At 55.2% G+C, this 22,006-nt stretch overlaps 1 protein-coding gene across 2 annotated transcripts in view; it reads left to right on the top strand.

Moving 5' to 3' along the window:
* CASZ1 (castor zinc finger 1) overlaps nt 1–22,006 on the top strand; it is a 153,053-nt gene that overhangs the window by 69,569 nt on the left and 61,478 nt on the right. For both annotated transcript variants that reach the window (XM_086344419.1, XM_086344417.1), the window contains exon 3: nt 16,747–16,798. The gene's annotated coding sequence lies outside the window, so the exon portion shown is untranslated. The remainder of the gene's footprint in view (nt 1–16,746; nt 16,799–22,006) is intronic.

The following is a 22,006-nucleotide window of genomic DNA, read 5'->3' as shown; positions in this document are numbered from 1 at the left end:
TGCTTGTGAGTGTCCGCAAATGGACCCAAGCTAAGCAGGAGCAAGGCTTGTCTGCTCTCATTGGCTAGTGGTGGTGGGGAAGGCTGGGGAACATGGGTGCTTCTGGGCCACCTAAGACAGGATCAGTGTTCCCTGAGGACCCTTCTTTGGGTCCCTGCCTGGGGGTGGGGCCTTCACACCTGGCGCTTACAGCTGAGCTCTGTTCAGCTGACCAGCCAACCTGCTGCCACTCCCCAGCCGCCCGCCCTTCCCCCCTGGGCCCCTGGCGCCATGATGCTTGCATCCCGTCTGCACCCACGCACATCCCATTGGTGCTCAGCTGTCGTGGGCGCGAGTCAGGTGAGCGGCAGACCAAGTGGCAGACCGGCTCACCTCCTTTCCTGCGGGACTGGTGCCAGGGCTGTGTTCTTCCCGGAAGGCTTCCAGGCTCCCCCGCATGGCATCCTGTTGAGCCTGTTCCCGGGGTGCGGGGGCAGGCCTTTTGGGGGGAGAGCGTCTGCGCCGTGCTGCCCTGGCGCCAGCTCTCCCTGGAGGCCCTGGTGGAGTTGCCAGAGGGAAGCGGCTGGGCCAGGGCAGGAGATGGGGACAGCTGAGATGGGGGTCATTGGGAGGCGGCCACCTTCTTGCCACCACCGTGGCCCTGTTGGGAGTGACCTCTGACCCCTGTGCTGGTGTGCATTGGTGTTCACTAGATCACTGTTGCTTCCCTGACCTCCACTGACTTTTCCTGAAAGATACAGAGCCCTCACTGTACCCTCAGCTGGGCCCAGCACCCGCAGAAGGTCTCTGGGAGGACCCCCATGGCTCCTTGGCCTTGTCACACTTGTTCCCCAGTCCCCAGGTTTCAGTGTCCTCAGAATCTCTGGGGAGTCCCACAGGGGAGACGGGAAGGTACAGAGGCCTTCTTTGAGTGCCCAGAATGTTTATGCTCGAGGGCTCAGCGATCAGCCTTCTAAGCTATTGGAGCTCAGAGTCTTGCCTTCTAGTCTTCACTTGTCCGCTGGCCCCTATGTGGGAAAGAAGCTGCTTTAGCGAATCTTCTTCTGCCCCTTGGCCTCGAGTGTGGACTCTCTGGCACCCAGAACCCTGTTGTCCTTTACCCGATAACTTAAGCAAAACGTGTCTTTTCCAGTCCCCCTCTGTGGCCTTTGGAAACAAGGATATCCATCAACAGTCATTCCCCTCCCTGGTCTCCCTAAAGGAGGCCTCATAGTCCTACTGAGGGGTCAGAGCTGCTCAGGGGAGATGAGGCTGTGACAGCTGACCCTTCAGTGCAGTCAGGGGAGAAGGGGTGACATGATACCCAGTTGCAGTGGGTCCCTTGTTGTTCAGTCATGTCTGACTCTTTGCGACCCCATGGGCTGCAGCACGCCAGACTTCCCTGTCTTCCATCACTATCTCCCGGCGTTTGCTCAACCGTGTCCATGTGGCATATTAAGAAGAAGATGCCACACCATGTGTCAGTTTCCCCAGGTGATTTCTCTCCACAAGTGCTGTGAGGACCTCAAGGTGAAAGAGCATTAGAAGCAAGAGAAGAGGCAGTGAAGGGCGGTAACCAACAGGACCCTAATAGGCTTTCTCTCCTTGGAACACTGGCCGGCCTCCACCTCACCTTCAAGAGGGTAGGAGCAGATGGCAAAAAAGCAGTTGACCTGGAGCAGGGCAGGAAGGTATATGGGCTGAGGCCTCCCCCTGCCTATCAGATCCAGTGGAGATCAGGCCTCTTCTCTTCCAGTCTGAACATCAGCATCTAAGTGGCGAAGTGCACTGCAGGAAGGAAGATGAACCAGCAAGTTCTGTAGAAGGTCGGGACTGCCCTCATGGGGCCAGAACTAATCGGAGCCTCCACCCTCGTTGGCCCCAGACACAGTTCTGGTGGGAGGGGCCTTGCCCACAGGTAGCCGGTTGCCCTGTTTCTCCTTGATGCCTCATGGATGAGTCCTGGTTTCAAGCTCCCTGAGAGCTGGGAATGGAGGAGATCCTATGAAAATGATGATATGTGACAATCAGTCACAGCAATTAGTGTTTTGGTTAACAGGCCTTTTTTGTTTTCTCTCACCCAGACAGAATGTCACAAATAAATCCTCTCCTGCATTTGCATATTAATTGGATCGGAGACGTCAAGCATCTTTCATTAAAGAAAATGATCTGCATATTTGGAGACATAAAATAGTTATTTTGATGGGTTTTTTTCCTAAGATCAGGGGGTGGGGGAGGTAGGTGATGGGAGCAGTAGAAATTGAGGTAGAGTGAAGGCAAAGCCAGCCAGCCCCTCCTCTGGAGTTAACCCTGTGCAGTCTGGAAGTTGATGGGCCCCGCTTGGACAGAAGATCATTTATATGTGAATAAACTCAAGATTCAGGGGCCCTCCCAGGCCTTGAGTGGTTGTCCAGGGGCCCAGCTTGACCCCTGAATAGAAGGGGTCTCCACTGGCGTTTTGGCGAGGAGACAGGCTGCAGGCCCCACTGCCATCCTGCTGGGAGGGGTCCGGCGCCCACCTGTGTCTTGGAGCTCTGGCTGGCTTTGCCCAGCTCTCTGTCCTTCCCCTCTCACCTTGACCCCTCCACTCTTCCAGCCTCCTGCTCTTCCTCTCCCCTTGGGTTGCCCGTCTGTGCCCACTTTCTGCATCCTCTCTGACCTTCGGCTTCTCTGTGCCCTTCTCATTCTCTGCCAGCTGTCATCCCTCTCCCCAGATGGAAAAGTTGTCTGGGGGCAGCAGACACAAAGCCTGGAGTCATTATCACACACACTTGAAATAACCCAGAAAGCTGCTGGACCCATATTAGGGCATGAGTCCCCATGGAAAGCTGTGTGAATGTAGGGTTTTGATAGGCAAGTGTGACCACCACAGGTCATCCTGTTTCTCCTCCTGCCTTAAACCCTAGGTCCTCGTTGGCTGCAGTAGCCGAGGGTGATGGGCAAGACCTCTCCTAGACATGTCTGAGCCCCCCGGGCTCTCTGCCATCCCAGCTCCAAAGGCACAAACCCAAGTGCTGTACTCTGAATAGAGAGGTGTTTAGGTGATGACGACGATGATGACAATTGCCATCACTTTTTGCACGTATAAAATGTGTAGACGCTTTGTAAGAGCTTTGTGCTCATCGTATCCCAGAATCCCCACCACAGCCCTCTGAGAGCAGCACTGTGAGTGAGTGAGTGGTGCTCAGTCATGTCTGACTCTTTGCGACCCCATGGACTGTACCCCACCACTCTCCTCTCTCCATGGAATTTCCCAGGCAAGAGTATTAGAGTAGGTTGCCATTTCTTACTCCAGAGGATCTTCCCGACCCAGCAATTGAACCCGAGTCTCTTGCGTCTCGTGCATTGGCAGGCAGATTCTCTCTGAGAAGGGCACACATTTCATGAATCAGGAAACTCAACCTCAGAGAAGCCAGATAACATGCCCTTCAATACCCACTGGGGTTCAGAACTCGTGGCCAGAGCCAAGCTCTTCACACTGGGCTTGGAGAGGGGGGCCTCTGGGCCATGGGCACCAGTGGGAGTCTGTTTCCTGGATTGGTGGCAGCCAGCTGTAATTCCTGGGCATGAAGTCAGAGGACTGGTGTGGAGACTCTGTCTCTGCACTGCTGCCTCCTGTCACCCCACCAGGAAGCCCTGCCCATGTTCCCAAGATTCACCTTCCTTTGAGGGGTACAGAGGGCTTCCCTGGTGGCCCTTGGTAAAGAATCTGCCTGCAATGCAGGAGACGCAGGTTTGATCCCTGGATCAGGAAGATCTCCTGGAGGAGGAAATGGCAACCCACTCCAGTATTCTGGCCTGGAAAATCCCATGAACAAAGGAGCCTGGTGGGGTACAAGTCCATGGGGTCGCAAAAGAGTCAGACATAGCTTAGCGACTAAACAACAGTGAGAGGCAGAGAGCTGACTCCAGTGTGTTCTGTGGGCCTTGGGACCCTGGAGGTGCCTGTTCCAGGCCTGCTAGAATCACTCATGCTTTTTGTGCGTCAAGTTGGGCCAAGAAATTTGGCTCTAATGCTGGGTCTTGCCTTGTAGTGCGCAGGCTCCTGGATGCACAGGGGTTGGGCTATGCCCCAGTGCATAGCCTAGCTCCCTGGCTGAGTGGTACATCTGCTCACCTGTGTACCATCCCCTACCTGTGCCCTTCAGGTGGGCCAGCCCCTCTTCATGCCCTGGTGTGGGCTTGGGCATCTAGTGGGAACCAATTGGTTTCATGCTGCTGCTGCCCCACAGGGCCATCACCTTGAACTTCAGGTCCTCTCTCTCTTCTGCCATCTTCTTCCACTGGCCATGGCACTTGGGCAAGAGCACTGCTCCCAGATTAAGGAGAAGGCAGAGTTCTTGTCGAGTGAGGGTTTTTCATTTAAAAGAAGGAATCAGTTTGGATTCTGGCCTGGCTGTATTCATGAGCTATGCACCCCGGGAAGATCACCTCTCTTCTGTGAATATCAGTTTCTTCCCTTGCAAAAAGTGGGCCATCATTCCTCCTGTGGGCAGGGGCTGAGGAGCAGTCTGGTTCCTCTCTGTTGAGTGCCCCAATGCAGGCCTGAGACATAATTATATTCAAAAATTCAAATAGCAGTGCTCAGTCATGTCCAACTCTTTGCAACCCCTTAGACTGTCAGCAGGCACCTCTGTCCATGGGATTTCCCAGCCAAGAATAATGGAGAGGGTTGCCATTTCCTTCTCCAGGAGATCTTTCTGATCCAGGGATTGAACCCACATCTCTTGCATCTCCTGCATTGGCAGGATTCTTACCACTAGTGATAATAGCCCCCGCAAATGCCAGCTGAGGGGTTTGTGACTCCCCAGTGGATCAAGACTCTGGAAGGGTCTCCGGGCTGAGGGATGGAGGTGACTATTTCCCAAAGCACCTGGCAGCTCAGCCCCAGCATGTTCCTTTTCCATTCTCTGGCCCTCAGCATCTTTGCGTGTGCTTCTAGCCGGGCACGGGGGAGGCCTGGTGGTCTTCAAATTCGGGGTCCTTGGAGAAGGGCCCCTGGGTGCCCTCCTTGGGGAGCACACGGACAGCCTGGGCATTTTATAGAATGTGGGGGAGTCCGGCGGCAGCTGTATCTGTTCAATGCCAAGAAGCCAAGTTGGTTTAATATGATTGTAGCTGCTGCTTTGATAAATCAAAATAATTAAAAATAATAAATTTGATTCCTCAACCAACAGGCTGTGTGTGGGCGCAGGGCCTGGGCTGACAAGCTAGGGCCAGGGAGGTGGAAGGGGGGCACTGGGACACGGGAAGGCCTGTCTTGGTGGGATCGTAAATGGGGAGGTGGGCGTGAACTCTGCAAATCGATTAAGTGAAGAGTCTTTCGTTCGGCAGAGCTGTTGGCCAGCCTCGGCTAGAGCTGCAGCTGGGCTTGCCGCTGGCTCTGAGGCCTCAGGCCAGCCTCGATTTCCTCATCTATCAAATGGGGTGATAGTTCTGCCAGCTTCCCTGGTGGCTCAGATAGTAAAGAATCTGCCTGTAATGCAGGAGACCCGGGTTCTATCCCTGGGTCAGGAAGATTCCCTGGAGAAGGGAATGACAACCCACTCCAGTATTCTTGCCAAGGAGAACTCCATGGACAGAGGAGTGTGGCGGGCTACAGCTCGTGGTGTCACAAAGAGTCGGGCACAACTGAGCGAGTAATACCCAAATGGGGTGATAGTTCCACCACCTTGCAGGGCTGTGTAAGGAATCAGGGCTTTGCTGAACCCGTGGTCAAGCCTGACAGGAACATGGTCAGCCCTGTGTTTCATGGGTATCGTTGACCCCTCTTGGCCCTGTCCTTGTACTCTGCTTGGGTACCGTAGTGGCTCAGGCCACCTGATGTGTGCGCAGTGGCCGAGCAGCCTGGTGGGCCCGGCGGTTTACTGGGGGTTCTTCTAGCAGCTGCTGGGTATTGTCCTAGCACAGGACTACACTGTCATGAAGTCACCCCCCTCTCACCGCCCCCACCCACCCGTTGCAGGGCGTGCCTATTGATTGCTCCCTCTGGCTCCAGAGCTGGGACAGGAAGCACAAGCCACTCCCTGTGGACCTGAGTCCCTGGTCAGGGTGCTGGCCGCTCTGACACAGGTGGGTGGGAGTTGGAGCGGGCAGCCCTCCCGCCCCTTGGTTTCCCCCACCCCCCACATCCTCCCGGAGGAGCCGTATTTGGTGTCTGATCCACAAGAGCCTGAGCTGCTGGAAATCTGAACTGAGTGGAGGGGGCAGGGGCTGGTGGGAAGGGAGGGACAGGGTGTCTGTCTCTTTAAATGCACTTTGTGTCAGTGTGATAAGGAATTTGATGGCTTTATCAGAAATACCAAAGCTTTATTTAGCAGGGTGAGGCTCACACCACTCAGCTCCACACAATCTGCTGATAAATTGCAAAAAAGAAAAAAAAACCCCACCGTCTCACCAACACCCAGCACAGCAAGAAAGGGAGGACGCGGCAGAAGGAAAGGCTGAAAAGCAAAGTTGGGAGTTTTGGGGGGCTGTGATGTTGTCAGGGGTGGGGGCCGTGGGACTGCAGAGACTTCCTTGAAAGAGCTGATGGATGGGCCTTCTTCCACTGTCCTTCATTTGGATAGATTTTTCTGTTATTAAGTAAAAAATACAGTAATTATTTTTGCTCTTCCAGAGAAAGGGCTGGCTATAGAGATGTGTTACCTAATTCTTGCTTCTGTTACTCCATCAGCCTGGCTCACCCCGGGCTCTCAGGGAATCCGCCAGGTTACGCACTGGTTGTGCTGGTGAGGGCAGGACCAGCCTCGGGATGGGGATGTTGGACAGGATGCAGGACAGACTGCCAGAGAGTAAGGAGCCACCCCTAGTCTAGCCATCCCCACTCCGTAGAGTGTGGCTGTGGCCGAGGAAGCCGGGCAGGGGAGGGCGTGAGACAGCCTGCATGGGATGGGACTCCACGCCAGGGTGAGGTCTCCACCCAGGTCACAGGGGAAGCCGAGGAGCCTGGAGTGACCCTGCCTGCCTGCCACATCCCAGCACTTTCCGTGCTCCCTGTGGGTTGGGTGGCTCTGGGGGAGTACCCCCGGCCATTCTAGATCTCTTATGCCTCCAGAGGGTCAAAGAGCAGAGCGACATTTCCATGCCTGTTTTCCACTGTGAGCCTTCTCCTTGTGCCCCGTGTGTGTCTTCCTGCCCCTGCTTTGTCCAGGAGAGCCCTGTGCCCGGATCCTCGAGTTAGCACACAGATCGAGTGCAGCCGCCCGTGCTCTTCCCCTTGACTGTCCACAATGCTCCTGGTGCCCTCTGTTCCCCAGAAGTCTTCTGATGTGAGCAGACTAGATTCAATCTCATGGTCCCTACCGATGCCTCTCCATAAGGCTTTGTCTCCTCTGACCAGCCTGTGTGTGTGATTTTCCCTGGAAATCGAGGCAGGTATCAGAGCTCTGTGTCCACACCAGAGCTGTGAAAAAGGGAAGTTGGGTACTGGGCATGGTGGGTGACAGAGAAGGAGACATCTCTGCGTCCCTGGCGTCTTGGGGGGCTGTCCTTTGTCTGGCTGCACAAGGGGGCTTCTTCCGGCCCAGCTCCCCCGCTCCTCACCCCTTTCTGATGGCGCTGGGGGCTCTCACTGCATGCCCTGCCCATCCCAGTTTCACTTTCCACCACCCAGCATTCCTCTTGGTGGCTTACAGACTTCGCTGTGGGGAGGTCTCTCCCTACAGAGGGGCCCCCAAGCATGGCTAAAGGGCCAAAGCTTTCCAGAGCCCACAGGCTGCCCCCTCAGACAGGATGGAGGCTTTGTTGTTGTTCAGCCGTTGTGTCCGACTTTTTGTGATTCCATGGACTACAGCATACCTGTCCTTCACTGTCTGCCAGAGTTTGCTCAAATTCATGTCCATTGAATCGGTGGATAGAGGCTGGGCAAGGTCAAAGGATGCCTCAGGGGCAGTAAAGTCAGACTGACCGCAGGCAAGGTTCAGCGGAGTTTGAGAATAACTTTGCACTGAGGACCCTCTCCCGAGCCAAGGAGGGCCGAGCCTATGCCCTCCCTAGAGGCGGTGAACCAGAGGGACCCCAGGCAAGGTGAGGCCAGCAGGCCTAGAGAGCCCTGAGCGACAGGTCAGTCTCAGAGGAATTCCTCGCTTTAGATAGTGGAGCAACAGGATTAGCCCAGCTGCTCAGAGAGGGGAAGTGCAGGGAGGAGAAACAGGGGAGCTTGGAGGAGAGGGCGGGGGCTGATCTGGCCAGGGAAGGGCAGACGGTGGAGGAAGCTGCAGAAAGGCCGCGGCTGGGAGACAGACAGGAGGAGTAAATGGAAGTGACAGGGTCAGGCCAGACCTTTGTCCTGAAGCCTGATTAGAGAGTCTGCCCTGGATTTCTGAAACTTTGGGATGTTGTCGGACAAACTGGAGCTTAATTCTGTCAGAGCACTGGGGAGATTAGAATTGACATCCTGGGAGCACATTCCTGGCTGGGCAGAAATCCAGCCCCTGCTGGGAAAAACCTGTGAAAGCATGGCCAGCCCAGTGGTGGTGGCAGGGGGTGCCCAGCGGCCTGAGTAGCCACTCCAGGCTTGTGGGTTGGAGCCAGGACGTTTTGGAAGGCCAGGCCGTGTCATTAGACAGCTATGGACTAGGGGAAAGAATGGAGGCCCAGCAGGGTCACTTCTGAGTCCAAATCCTGGTTCTGGGCCTAGCTGTGTTGCCTTGGGAAGAGAGCTTTGGTTTGTTGAACCTCAGTTTTCTTGTCTATAGAATGGGCCCACTAAGTCTGCCTTCTGGGCCCACTAACTTTTCTTTCCTTTGAAGTGGGAGGCATAACCTTGGGAAGCTGAGAGGAATGGATCAGACTTCTTTGTTTTAAATTTTTTTCCTCTTTTTGACCATGCTGCACAGCTTGTGGAATCCTAGTTGCCTGACTGGGGATTGAATGTGGGCCCACAGCAATGAAAACACTGAGTCCCAACCACTGGCCCACAGGGGATTCCCAAGTCAGACTTTTCTGTACTCTCAGCTGCAGCAGAGCCAGGGCTTGCTGGTGCACAAGGACGGTTTCCCTCATTGAGCACCCTGACGTTCAGCATTTGTTCACTGGTCAGGCGAACCTTGGCAGTGTCACCCTGACAGAGTGCTCCAGCCTCTTGCCTCTGCACCAAGGGGGTCCTTTCCAGTAGCCAGGCTCCTCAGCCACAAGCAGCCCACAGGAACCCCTGGAGATGGCCGCCTCACTCTCTAAGAGCTCCAGGGAATCCCCTGCTCAAACTGAGTGAGCTGAGCAAGCCAGACCCCCACTCCAGGAGATGGGCGTGGAGGACCAGAGTGAGGACCCAGCCCTGCAGCTGCAGAGCAGGCTGTTTCTAGAAGAACAGAGCGGTCCCTCCCCACTTCCCTCCTGATCCTAATGACTTTCAAATATTGGTAAATATTTTGGCTAATGCAGGCTCTCATGGCAGAGAGCAAAGCTGTGTGCAGTTCAGGACCTACAAATTATTTATTAAAGATCGGAGATGCGGTGCAATTATGTGGAAAGAACCCCAAAAATTAAATAAATAAGTAACAAAATAAATAAATAACAGCCACACTGGCCTCTTGAAGGCTTGGGGAGCTGCATACATGATTGCCGTCTTGATGAAATCCCCTCGGATGTAATGAGCTGATTTTCTGCTGTTAATATTGCATCTGCTGATGAAGGATTCGTTAGGATAATGGAACGAAGCTAAAATATAAATGACTCCCTGTCAAGAAGCAGCTTTTGTTTGTTGATCTCCTGACAGTTCCCGGGCCAAGACAGGGGTTTCTGTGTGCACACGCATTCGGGAGCAGCCAGGAGGGTGGGCTGAGGGCTGGTGGGGGCGAGAGAGACTGTCCCGAGGGCCCGGCTCCCTGGTTATCCTTGGCTTTTCCTGCAAGGTGGAACTCCTGGTCCTCGGGGAGCCTTGGAGTCCTGAGCAGTGGGGAAGCAGTTGACTCAGACCCTTTTTCCCCCATGTGGAGGGCAGCGTATTGCGCTAAGATGCTGGGCAGCAGCAAGTGTTATCTGGGGAGCCTGGCAGAGAGATGGGTGGAGTGGGCTGTGTGCGCTGAGATCCACATGTGAGAGGAGCTGGACCACGTGTGTGCAAACGGTTGGCAGTGCTAGAGAGACTGGACCGTAGGCTCTTGAGTGACATGTTCTCCAATCTCTGGAGCCACCCTAACCTTCTCATGTTATTTATTCCACCAGCGCACATGTGAGGCCTAGGAACACCTGGGGCAGGAGTGCACGATGTCCTTGAGGACAAGAGGGAGAGGGGACCTATCTGAAAGAAGGCTAATTCACCTTCCGCCCCCTCGCTTGGCTTGTCTAATATCCGTGCCGAGCCACCACGCGGGAATAGCCTTCTTCTCCTAGATGGAGCTCCCTCTTTTCTTTTTTTAAAAAATGTATTTAGTTTTTCTTTTAGCCACACCACACGGCGTAGGGAACGTTAGTTCCCTAACCAAGGATAGAACCTGTGCCCCCTGCAGTGGAAGTGCAGGGTCCTAACCATTGGACCGCCAGGGAAGTCCCTCCTTCGTCTCTTCCTCCTCCTCCTTCCTCAGCTATAGCATTTCTCTGTGTTGTGGTAAAATGCACATAGTGTAAAATTTACTGTTGTAACCCTTTTAAACTGTACAATTCAGTGGCATTCCATCATCTACAGTGTTGTGGAACCATGACCAATATCTGGTTCCAGAAGGTTTTCATCACCCCAAACAGAAACTCTACACTCGTTAGAAGTCCCTCCCTGTTTCCCTCTTCCCTCTGCCCCTGACAACCACTAATCTGTTTTCTGTCTCTATGGATTTGCCTATTCTGAATATTTCATGTAAAAGGAACCATATAGTGTGCGGTGTTCTGTGTCTGCCTTCTTTCACTTAGCATAATGTTTTCAAGGTTCATTCTTTGTAATGGCCTGTATGAGAACTGCATTCCTTTTCATGGCTGAATAATATTCCATTGTGTGGGTCACTCCATGTTGCTTATCCACTCATCTGCTGATGGACCTCTGTGTTGTGTTCACCTTTTGGCTATTGTGAATGGATCCTCTATGACCATTGGCGTACCAGTTTTTGTTTGAGTCCCTGTTTTCCATTCTTTCAAGTACATACCTAGGAGTGAAATTCCTAGACCTTTCCCCTGCTTCTTAAAGGCAGGACTTCTGAAAGCTAATAACAGGTAATATTTGTTGAGCATGTACTATGTGCCAGACCATGGTGCAGTGTGTTATTTCACAGAAAGAACCATAGAACGGGAGCTCTATGAGGACTGTCTTTGGTTACCAGTGTTCTCCAGGTCTAGGGGAGTACTCAACATACGGTAGGTGCTCAAGAAATATTACTGAATGAACTGTGTTTGAGGTGGGGGTTCATACCCTCTGCCTCTTTGGTTGAAGAAGCTGAGGCCATGAGAGCTTAAGCAGTCTGCCTGCCGCAGCAGACACCACGGAGGGTAACAGAATCAGGACTCAGAATCGGGTCTTACCTACTCTGCTGTTGCTCACGGAAGCAGTGTATTTTACCTTCCTGAGGCCTAGCACAGTGTCATGAGCACAGGACATACTCAGTGAATATCTGATCATCATTGTGAAGTAGGGACGGGAAGAGATCTAAGTCAATGCCCTAGAGGAGGGCTGGGCAGCGCCCAGAGCAGGTGTTGTCCGTCTGTGCATCTGTCTGGTAGAATGCACCGTCTGTCCAAGAAGGCACCGCCTCACCCACAGCGAGCCCTGAGCTACATAGACCACATTGGACACTGCTGAGCGCCCCTCCCAGCGCCTGGCTTCTTGCTGACAGCTTTGCCAGATCCATTCTTCACCTTGACCTTCGAGGCCCTCAGACAGGGCAAAAGCCCAGCCACTCACCTGGGCCGCTCTTCTTGGGGAGAGCATGGATGCCAGGAAGATCTGAGCCACCTCTGCCTGGAGTGATCAGGCGGGGCCTCTGAGGGCTCGGGAGGAGCAGGGAGGCTGGCCCTTTTCCTGCAGCCCTAGGGAGAAAGGCACGGCCTCCCCTCACAGTCCAAGCCTGTGGCGGGGCCTGTCTTGGCTTCTGAGACAGGAAGAGGGAGGGTGAGCCTGCTGGGAGGACCACAGAGGGCAGCATCAAGCCAAGGAGCCAGGGGCCTGGGCAGGGAAGGCATGCGACCCAGAGGGCAGGGGAGGGGTGCTGAAGCTGCAGAGGCATCAGCCCCTGCAGGACGGGTGGGTCAGCTGGGTACCTACTGAGCCAGGATTTTCTCGAGAACAAGGTGGGAAAATCCCTTCCCAGCTCCAGACTCCTAGACCCTTCCTCTTGACTCAGTGCAGAGTTTTCAGGATTCTGGCCAAATCCCAGCCCAGGCTGTTTGCAAACCCCACTCTCCTCCAGAGCCAATCCAGAGGCCTGGCGCTGACCCCCACCTGCCTCGGGCCAGCCTTGGAGTGCGGGGCCCCAGCCACCGCCTCATCTGGGTCCGGCACCTGCTGGACTGTGCGGGCCCTCGGCCCCCCCAGCGTCCTGCTAACCACTGTGTAAAAGCTTGGGGCTTCCTTTGACCTTTCCGCTCTGCCTGGTTATGTGGCGGCCATCCCGCTGACATGCCTGCCCAGGCGTCATGGCCGGGCAACTGCTCAGGCCCTGCCCATGGCCTGCGCCCAGCAGCTTTGCCATCCGCTTTCTCTCCTTCCCCCTGGTTCCTCGCTCTCCCTCTCGTTCTCTCTTTCTCCTTCTCCCTCTCTCTCTTTTTCACTCTTTTAACATGGTTTTCCTAAAAAGTTTTTTAATCAATCAAATTTGAGGCAGAAAATAGGTTTTGTCACGCCTGGTCCCGGGGTGGTGTGGCTCTCACTCAGGCTCCTGACAGCTCCTCAATGCAGGAAGGAGGCCAAACAGAATATTTCTTGGGGAAAGTGCCCGTTTCCATGACACTGCCCCTTGTTGTCTGCGCTGCCCCCCTCCTCAAGCTGCCGCTGACACGGCCTCAGCCCTGTGAAAGGGCCTGGCCGGGCAGGGGGCTGTGTGCGGGTGGGGGAGGGGGCAGGAGGCAGCATGGGGATTTGGGGGGGCGGGTAGATGGGGGGGCGGGTAGATGGGCCGACAGCTGCCCCGGGCCGCCCCTTGTGGCCTGAGAGGGCTGGGGAGCAGGTAGGGGCGGCAGGGCCGGGAGCCTGGCCCTGTGCTGCGTAATCAGCTGAGCCTCATAAATATGAAGCCAGGGAACTGGGGGTGAGATGCTCCGAAGCCAAGTCCCAGAGGGTCGGCGGCTCCAGCCAGAGGGGACTGACTGCAGGCGAATGAGGCCTCTTCGGGTCCTGGTACGCTGGTCACTGCAGCTTCTTCACCCTTCCCTCCCTGCCCCCCTGCTCTCCAGCCTTCCCTTCCACCCCTGGCCTGTGGCAGCCCCCTCCCCACCATCTCTGACTCCCTGCCTGCCCTCCCTCTGCTCCAGCGCAGCCTGGGCCTCTGGTCCCTTCCGTCTCCCGGGCCGGCAGTCCCGCGGCGAGCTCCTGCAGGCACTCTGCACCTTGTCTGTCCACCCCGCTTGCCCTCGCCTCCTTCCCACCTCACTCTTTTACCCTCTCCCCTCTCTTCTACTCTTCTTGCTCTCTTTTATAATTAATGATTAGTTTTAATTGGTTTGCTTAGGCAGCCTGACAGCAAATTAACAGAAGCCAGCTCAGGGCTGCCAGGCTTGGGCGAGAGACCACTGCACTTCCCAACTGGTCAGGGGAGGGCAAGGGCGAGGCTGACCTCCAGACTCTGCCTGGGCCTGCGGGCTGGCCAGGCGGGCTCTCAGCGGATGAGAGAGGCCACACCTGGTCTGGCGCGGGGGCCAATGGGAAGAAGGCAAGAGGATCCTCGCATACAATCCAGGCTCACTTTTGTCATCTTTCTCTGTGGGCTTTTGTTCTCTTTCTCCTCCTCATGTCCCCTTCCATATTCTCATTCATGTTAGGCATCGTCCACATCTTCTGAGATTAAGGTCAGGTAAAAGGAGGGCAGGGGCCCTGTCTTTAGACGGGGACAGGGCTTCATTCTGATCCTTCCCTGTAGCTTTATGGGGTTAGAAGCTTGATGGGTCTGGGCCAAGATCTTGCTCTTTCACATGGACAGGAGGGAGCAGGTAACAAGGCTTGTCGTCATTGTTAGCTCAGCTGCTGGTCTACAGTCAGCTACCGCAGCACAGAAACCAAACAGATCCGGTTCTGTTTCTGATTTGCCCTGTACCTACCTCTGCACAGAGCTCAACCTCTTGATCCTCAGTTTTCTGGTCAGAATACTTAAACATTAGATGAATGCATGGATGGGTGGATGGGTGGATGGATAGGTGGATGGGTGAATGAATAGCGGGCAGAGAAAGTGGCCAGCATCCCTGAGCATGGTACTTCTCTTGCTTAGCTTAGAAGGGTTGCACTTATTCAACCTTCCTAAGTGTGGGGGCTCCTCTTCCACTGTGTTTTCCTACTCTGTACCTCCCCCCGGCCTTGCAGAATCCTGCCTTAACTATAGCAGCTTTCTGATTCTCCACCAAGCCCAGAGTGTGCCCAGTCACTCACTCACACAAGCCAGAACCAAACTTCAGCAGCAGTGAGAGGCAGAGAGAGACAGGAGAAGATGCCCAGGCAGGACAGAGAGATAAAGTTGAACTTCTCAGGTCCCCTCCTCCGGGGTTCCAGGATCCACCGAGTGTCCCAGATCCCACCCAGAGACAGCCTCCATGCTCCAGTCAGCCAGGCCCTTGCCCCAGGGGCAGGGGAGGGACAGGACCCCAGTTCTCGTCGTGGTCCCCGCATGGTAAGCGTCTCGGCCCCTCCCCATCTCTCCGCCACCCCCAACCAACTCCTGGAAAGTTTCCTCCCCGATTGTTCTGTGTGATCAGATCTGTGAGTTGCTCTCTAAGCTTCTTGTCACATTTTGACTTAATGAAGTGCAACTGCTGAGGGATTTGGGTTCAGCGCTCCGGTCTCCTGCGCTCCCTTGTTGTCAGAAAACAGGGGTGGTTGGGGACGGCAACACTGCGCTGCAAGTCGTTATCATTCCGGTCAGTCTGTTTAACACAAAATTAAACAAAGAACTAATTAGTGCCTCATGAATTAATAAATGCACAGTTGCCGGGGAGGATGGGAGGGGAGAAAAAGGTGGTAGAAGGGAGATACTGGAGTTGTGGAGTTGGGGGGCTTTGGGGGTTCAAGGGAGGCTGGCCGGGGTGCCTTGAGAGATCTCAAGCAGTCGGGTGTGGGATGGACTGGACAACGACGACGCCCCGCCAGGTCCCTGGCTGGCTGGCTGGGATGTGAGCTCTGACAGCCAAGCCCGCCCGTTGCTTCTCAGCAGAGGCTCAAGGTCTCCATCCTTTGCCCTGCGGCCCAGTCCCGCTTGGCCTCCACTTCATCCAGCTCTCCTCTCCGACTGCTTCTTTTTTCCACTCTGCCGACCTCTGCCCTGTCTTCCATCTCAGCAGGGCTCCCCTTTCCTCTCTGCTGCCCCCTATCTCCGTCAGCCCAGCTCTATGCAAAATCCTAGCTTCTCACCATCTTGGTCAGAAGGGCTTCCGCAGTCTGTGAGCAACACCCCCCACCGCCGCCCCAACTGCTCACAGCCCACCAGAAAGCCCTGTGTCCAGCAGGGTAGGCTCCGCCCCAGTGGACATCCTCCTCCCAGGCAGCCCAGCAAAGGCAGCGAAAGCTGGCTGAGGACCCAGCCCTCCTTAGGAGGATGAGTCAAGTACAATTAGCATTATCTATCTAAATATGTCCTGGGAACTCGAGGGCGGGCGGCGGGACTGGGTGGCATTCCGAGAGCCGGGTACAAGGTCACCTCCCCTCTCGCAATCCCCCCAATCTGATTTGGGGATTACACAGCCTAAGGAAATTGGTGTTATTCCTCTTACATCATTGATAAGCCACAAGTAAGGGAGTGGGGAGAAAAAAAACAACAAGTAGTAAACAGAAAAACAGTGTGGGTGGAGTCCTGAAGGCCATGGGGATTGGAGTGGGGGCTGGGAGTGGGGGTGGGGATGCAGGGCCTGGCTCAGGCAAGGGCAGGTGGGCACAGGTCAGTGGGCAAAAAGCTCCTTGGGTTTTCTGTCCACACGAGGAGTCGGTCCCATTTGAACCTGGCTCCCCAAATTCACACTCTGGGCAGGAGGGACTGGGCCTGGCAAACTGGGCTGAGTTGCATGTTGGCTAAAGACCACCTATCCTGTTGGACCATCTTTCCTCTCCCTGCGTGGGCCCCTAGCATGGGTTGGGACTTATCAGTGGGACCGCAGGGTGGAAGGTGCTGTTTGCAGCCTATCTCTGGGAGCTGAGGCTCCTTGGTCCCCTGGCCCCTGGTCCGCCCTGGCCCCTCTGTCACCCACCTGCTGTAGTGAACAGCTTGGCATCTGTCGTTTTTATTTTCTGGGGCCAGGGGAAGAGAGTGAAGGAATGAGTACTGCTGAGTCCTGTTACTCTCCCCAGGCCCACTTGCTCAGCCGCTGGAGCTCCAGGGGAGCACCCAACCCTTACGCACGCATCTCTGCTTCCACAGACGTGCGTCCAGTGCAGCTTGACTTCTCTATCTTTGGTTAGGGAAGCCCCGAGGACCATATTTTCCACTGTGATCAGCCTCTGCTGCTTTCTGAATTTTTTCAAATTTTGGTTTGGCATGTACTTCAGTGGTCCAAAATCAGTGCCCACTCCAGGTATCTGAATTTTTGACACCCTTGACCGACCTGGAGCATCAGTCCCTTGGCCCTGGGGTGGTGGTGACACACTCTGGGGAATTGTATGGGTCCTGCCTTGAAAGGCTAAGAGGCTCTTTCTTCTCTGTCCTTCCTCAGGATGAAGTGACAACCCCACCGCAAGAGAGGAGCCTCTAGGACCCACGACAAGGTAAGGCCTGAGCCCTTCTGGATCCTTGCGTCCTTCCCCCTGCTGGAGACCATGCACCTGGTATATGGTCTGAGCTGGGCCCAGTCCTGCTGAGCACCCAGGGTGGGTCTGGAAGATGGAGATAAGGAATCGGAGGCACACTCTCCATTTGAACCTGGCAGGAAAAGATAACCCTGGTAGAAGTGTCTCAGATTGATAGGCTGGAAATGGGCTGGGGACCTGTGGATCACTGACTGTGGGCATGAAATCTGTTCAAGGCAACATCAGGCTAAGGTGTCAGGTGCCTGGCAGGACCATGCACAGCTCTCCATAGTGCTGCCACCCCCTCTGGCTGCTGCCTCTCTCCCTGGAGGCTCTGCTTGCAGCTTGTGCTTGGGAACCACACGGACTTGAAAGCCCTAGAAGTCCAGTCCTGCCTCTCCTGGGAGCTGCCGCCCCACCCCCTGGCCTCCTCCTCCCTCCATGGGACACTGGCAGGGAAGAGGCCCCAGACTCTGAGCCCAGAGCAGGCTGCTGTCCTTCCTTCCCCTGGCCTGGCTGGGCCTTCACAGACTGTCCCAGTCCTCCAGTGGCTGGAGGAACCTCGGGGGCCACTGGGCCTTGGCCCCAGGCAGTGCCGTGTCAGAGGTGACCGGTGGAACGCCAGTGTTATGTAAATAGCGGGGCCTGCCCGGCGGGCGAGCTAGCTGGCTGCAGCCATCCATCATCCGTGCGCGGCGGGGCGGGGGACAGACACAGCACCGTGCGCCTGGCTCCAAACCTGTTTGTTTTCCCTTTGTCTCACGCTTTTTGGGGGCCCGGCTGTGACCGGCTCCGGGTTTTGTCCTGCTGGCCCCCTCCCCTGGGAGGATGGGGGGAGGGAAGAGATTCGCGCGGCTCCCACCGCGGCATCCCTTTCGGACTTCAAAGGCTCCCCCAGCATTGTCTGTGCCGGCGGGCAGTGGCCCTGAAAACGTGATCAGAGGCGGCCGGTGTAGGGCAGGCCCGGCCCGCGCCCTGCGCTCTCGCTGGGGCCCGTGGATTCCTCCCTTTGCCGCCAGCACCACCCTGGTTACAGCTCTGCTCCCTGGGCCTCTCTCCTCGTCTTTCTCTCCCCTGGCATCCCTTCTGGCCAGCCCAACCTTGCGGCTGCCCACTCCCATCCTCTCTTAGCCATAGCCCAACACCTCTCTCTTGGCATCAGGTCTCCTGGAATGTTGAGAGCTGCAACTCTCTGCCCCTTCATGCCATCTGAAGCACAGTGGAGGGCTTTTGGGATGCTAGGAGCTGGGAAGGACTGGTTTCTGAATATCTGTTTCCCATGCCAGCCCTAGTTTTCTTCTTTTCCTCCACCCTCTTCGGGTAAGGAGACCCTGACTTGCCCTCCGCCCAACCTTTCTTTGTACTTCTTGGCAAGGTTCAGATTGGCTATTTCTGTCCTGAAAGTCAGCTCCAGGTGCTTCCATTCTCTGGAGCATGGCTTGGCAAAATATGGCCAGAGGGTTAACTTTGGCCCCCTGCCTGTTTTTGTAAATAAAGTTTTATTGGAACATAGCCACACCCACTTATTTGCGTATCAGTTATGGCTGCTTTCACTCTAAGATGGCAGAGCTGAGTAGCTACAGCAAAGCATGTTTGGCCTGAAAATTTTACAGTATTTACTCTCTGGCCCTTTACAGGAAAAGTTTATTATCTCTCACTCTGGAGTTTCTGGCTCCTGTCTGCTGCTCTCTCTCTTTTTTCAATTAGTCAAATAGACATACCATGAAGTTTACCATTGTAACCATTTTTAAGTGTGCTGTTCCCTAGCATTAAGTACATTCACAGGGTTGTGCAACTGCTATCCTGCTCTGTGCTCATGTCTTGCTCTGAGGCGCCTGGGCAGTTGTCAGGGAGCCCCATCCCTGAGCTTATGGGACTGCTTGCAGTCCTGGTCCCTTTGGGGCCCCCCTTTCTCTCTCTCGTCTTTGTAGGACCTCATCTCCTCTTGAGTCCCACCTCCCGAGAAGTCCCGATTGTCTTCTCCTTGACAGTTTCCTCAGAGCTCTTGCTCTCAGCATCCCAGGAGCCTTGTATCTCCATCCTGTAGCCTCTAGAAGTTCTCAGGTCCAGTTTCCTCTTCTGCAAGGTAAGCAGGTAGTTGTTGCGGTTCAGTTGCTTGGTCATGTCCAACTCTTTGAGACCCCAAGGACTATAGGCCACCAGGCTCCCCTGTCCTTCACTGTCTCCTGGAGTTTGCTCAGATTCATGTCCATTGAGTCAGTATGCTTTCTAACCATCTCAAGCATGTGAGTGGATGGGACTGAAGGTGTCTGACAGGTAAGCAACACCTACCTCCTTTGTTCCCTCCCTCCTTTGTTCCTTTATACCTGCCAGAGTGGGGGTCTTCCCCTGGGCATTTAGGAGGCAGCAGTCAGCCCTCAGCAGGTTCCATGCAGAGCCCCTCTCCTGCCCCAGGACCTCTGAGTCCCTCATCTTGGAGAAGCTGAGGCTCCTCACTTGAGCGAGTGCTGTGCAAGATGTCCCTCTCCAGGGGGTGGACTGGGCATCCCTGAGTTCTCAGGTCAGTCCCACGTCCTGCCTGTCTGCTGCAGGGCCCTGGGAAATTGCATCACCTCTAGAGCACCAGTTTTTTCATCTGTGAAAGGGATTGCCATGCTCTCTGGTCTTCAGGCTTGTTGCAAACAAGAGCTAGGATACAGGGGGAAAGCTGTGATCCTGGGGGCTGCTGAGGGCAAAGGAGGCTGAGTTGGGCTTCATTCTGGGAAAGGTGGGAACCAGGCTGCAGTTCTAGGGAGCAGGCCCTGGATGTTATGTGGGCACTTGCTCTGTCCAGGGGCAGGGACCAAGGCTGCACATCACTACTGAGCTAATCTGGGATCCGGGCTCCAAGCTCCAGAGGAAAGGTTGGCAGGGAGAGGGAGAGGGGAGGAAATTGAAGCTGTGCAGCTGTCAGAGGTCTGAGCTGGAACTGGGTCCCCGCACAGATCACTAACTGCCCTTTCCTGCTGCTCTTGCTGCCCTCTCTCTTTCCGTCCTGTCGTTGAGGGCTCCCGGCCTTTTGTAGGCTTGTGTTCCCCTCCAAGCCTTCTCTCTATATCCCATTAGTTTCTCTTCCTCCTCACCTCCCCACCACCCGTGCTGCCACCCCCAACTCCATGGCGCTCTCTCTTTCTCCCTCTCTCTCCTTTTCATCTACTCCGAAGGCTTTACTTTACTTCCTTGTCACCCTAATTGATTGCATTAACCTTTCAGCGTATTGGATTTCCTCGGCAGCGTGCAGAGAGCCCTGCGCAATATGCTTATAATCTGAGCCATAATGGACAGTTTGTAGTCAACAAGCCCCTTCTCCCATCTCTGCCATCGCTCCCGTTGACATCTCTCTTGCCCAGGCCACCATGGCCACTTCCCCTGCCAGCAAGGGTGGGGCAGCAGAAGGGGGCTAGGAAGCAGCAGGCAAGAGCTGGGACCCACTGATAGATTTCCCTGCCTCTCCTCTTGTGGCTCTGCCCTTGCCCCGCCTCTGCTCTTCCAAGCCCCCCAGTCCGGGTCTTTTTCTGGTGAGTCCTCGCTGCTTCTAGACTCTCTGCCTAATGAATGACTGATGGAGCCAGCTTGGATTTGGCAAATAAGAGAGTTCCTGGGCTTCCCTGGTGGCTTGGTGTTAAAGAATCTGCCTGCCAGTGCAAGAGACATGGGTTTGATTCCTGGGTCAGGAAGATCCCCTGGAGGAGGAAATGGCACCCCACTCCAATATTCTTGCCTGGACAATCCATGGACAGAGGAGACTGGAGGGCTATAGTTAATGGGGTTGCAAAGAGCCAGGCATGACTACATGACTGAGTGTGCGTGCATATGATGATTCCACCAAATGGTCCTCAGAGGAAACCTCGATTGCCTGGGAGGTTTGGGGGAAGGTGACGGTGACCACTCCAGGAGATCAAGGGGAGCTAAGAGGAAGAGTCTGAGGTTTCTGGGCTTGCCTGGCCCCTGAGCTAAGCAGAGGCCTCTTTGGAACTTCTGGAAGCCAGGCCCACTCCTGGAAAGGTATGGTAGCACAGGGGAGACACAAAGAAGGGGATCTGCTAAAGGCAAGGGAGGAGAGACAGACAGTGCTGGGGCTGGCCTGGGTGCTCCAGGTAGCAGTGGCCTCTCCCAGTGGGTGAAGAAGTGGACTTGTGGACACAGCGGGGCCCTGTCTTCTCCATGGTCCCAGGATTGTATGATCTGGATCCTTGGTGGGTGATGTCTCAGTCTCTGTTTCCCATCTGATGTTTGTCAGCAGCTTTGAGCAGAACTGCTTGCCAGGTGACACTAGGGGTAAAGAACCTGCCTGCCAATGCAGGACATGTAAGAGACGCAGGTTTGATCCCTGGGTCTAGAAGATCCCCTGGAGGAGGGCATGGCAACCGGCTCCAGTATTCTTGCCTGGAAAATCCCATGGACAGAGGAGCCTGGTGGGGTACAGTCCACAAAGAGTCGGACATGACTGAGCAACTCAGCACGCACCCATGCACCTGCCTTCATCAAAGGAACACAGACGTGAAAGAGGCAACAGGGCTCCAAACCAGGGAGAAGCCTTTGCAGGGCCAGGGGGCTTGGCCGGGCAGGAGACTGGCACTGGGAGAGGCCGGAGAAATGAGAGCTGGCTTCTCAGGTTGGTAAGAATGGGCTCCCTCTGGTGGGTTCTCAGATGGGCACCTGCTCATCCAGCATCAGGCAGAGGACAGCCCGTGCCAGCCACCTGGTTCTGGGATCTCAGTGAGTTCTGGCCCCGTTGGTCCTGGCCAGGGCTGCCAGCCCTCAGACCCGAAGCCCGGTCAGCTGAGTCTTCATTCATAACAGGATGGACACGAGGTTGAATACATTAGTGTCAGGCCCGAGGAGTAGGATGCAAACTCCCCTTAGCCCTGGTGGTACTGCTCTCTCCCTCCGCCCTCTGTCCATCATCTTCCCCTTCTCACCATCCCTGCCCCCAACCTCCCATCGCTCCATCACTCCAAAGGGCAGGCTTTGCTAGAGGAGGCTGGACTAGGTTCTTCCCATCCTCTCCCAGGGATTTGGGGGGTGGGCAGAGGGCACGGCAGGGAGAAGCCAAGCAGCGAATTAAAGTTTGGTGATTGTCAGTGTCAGGAGAGGCTAAATAACCCTGTAACTAGTATGAAGGTGAATTCACGGTCTGCTGCACATGGAAAATATGAGTGCTCTGTGAGACGGGGAGAGTGAGCG

The sequence above is a fragment of the Bos grunniens genome, chromosome 16 (genome assembly GCF_055505025.1).
Source record: "Bos grunniens cultivar Pamir isolate PY7600 chromosome 16, Bosgru_T2T1.0, whole genome shotgun sequence".
Taxonomy (NCBI): domain Eukaryota; kingdom Metazoa; phylum Chordata; class Mammalia; order Artiodactyla; family Bovidae; genus Bos; species Bos grunniens.
Note: the sequence above shows the minus strand (reverse complement) of the source record. Positions and strands in the feature narration are given on the sequence as shown.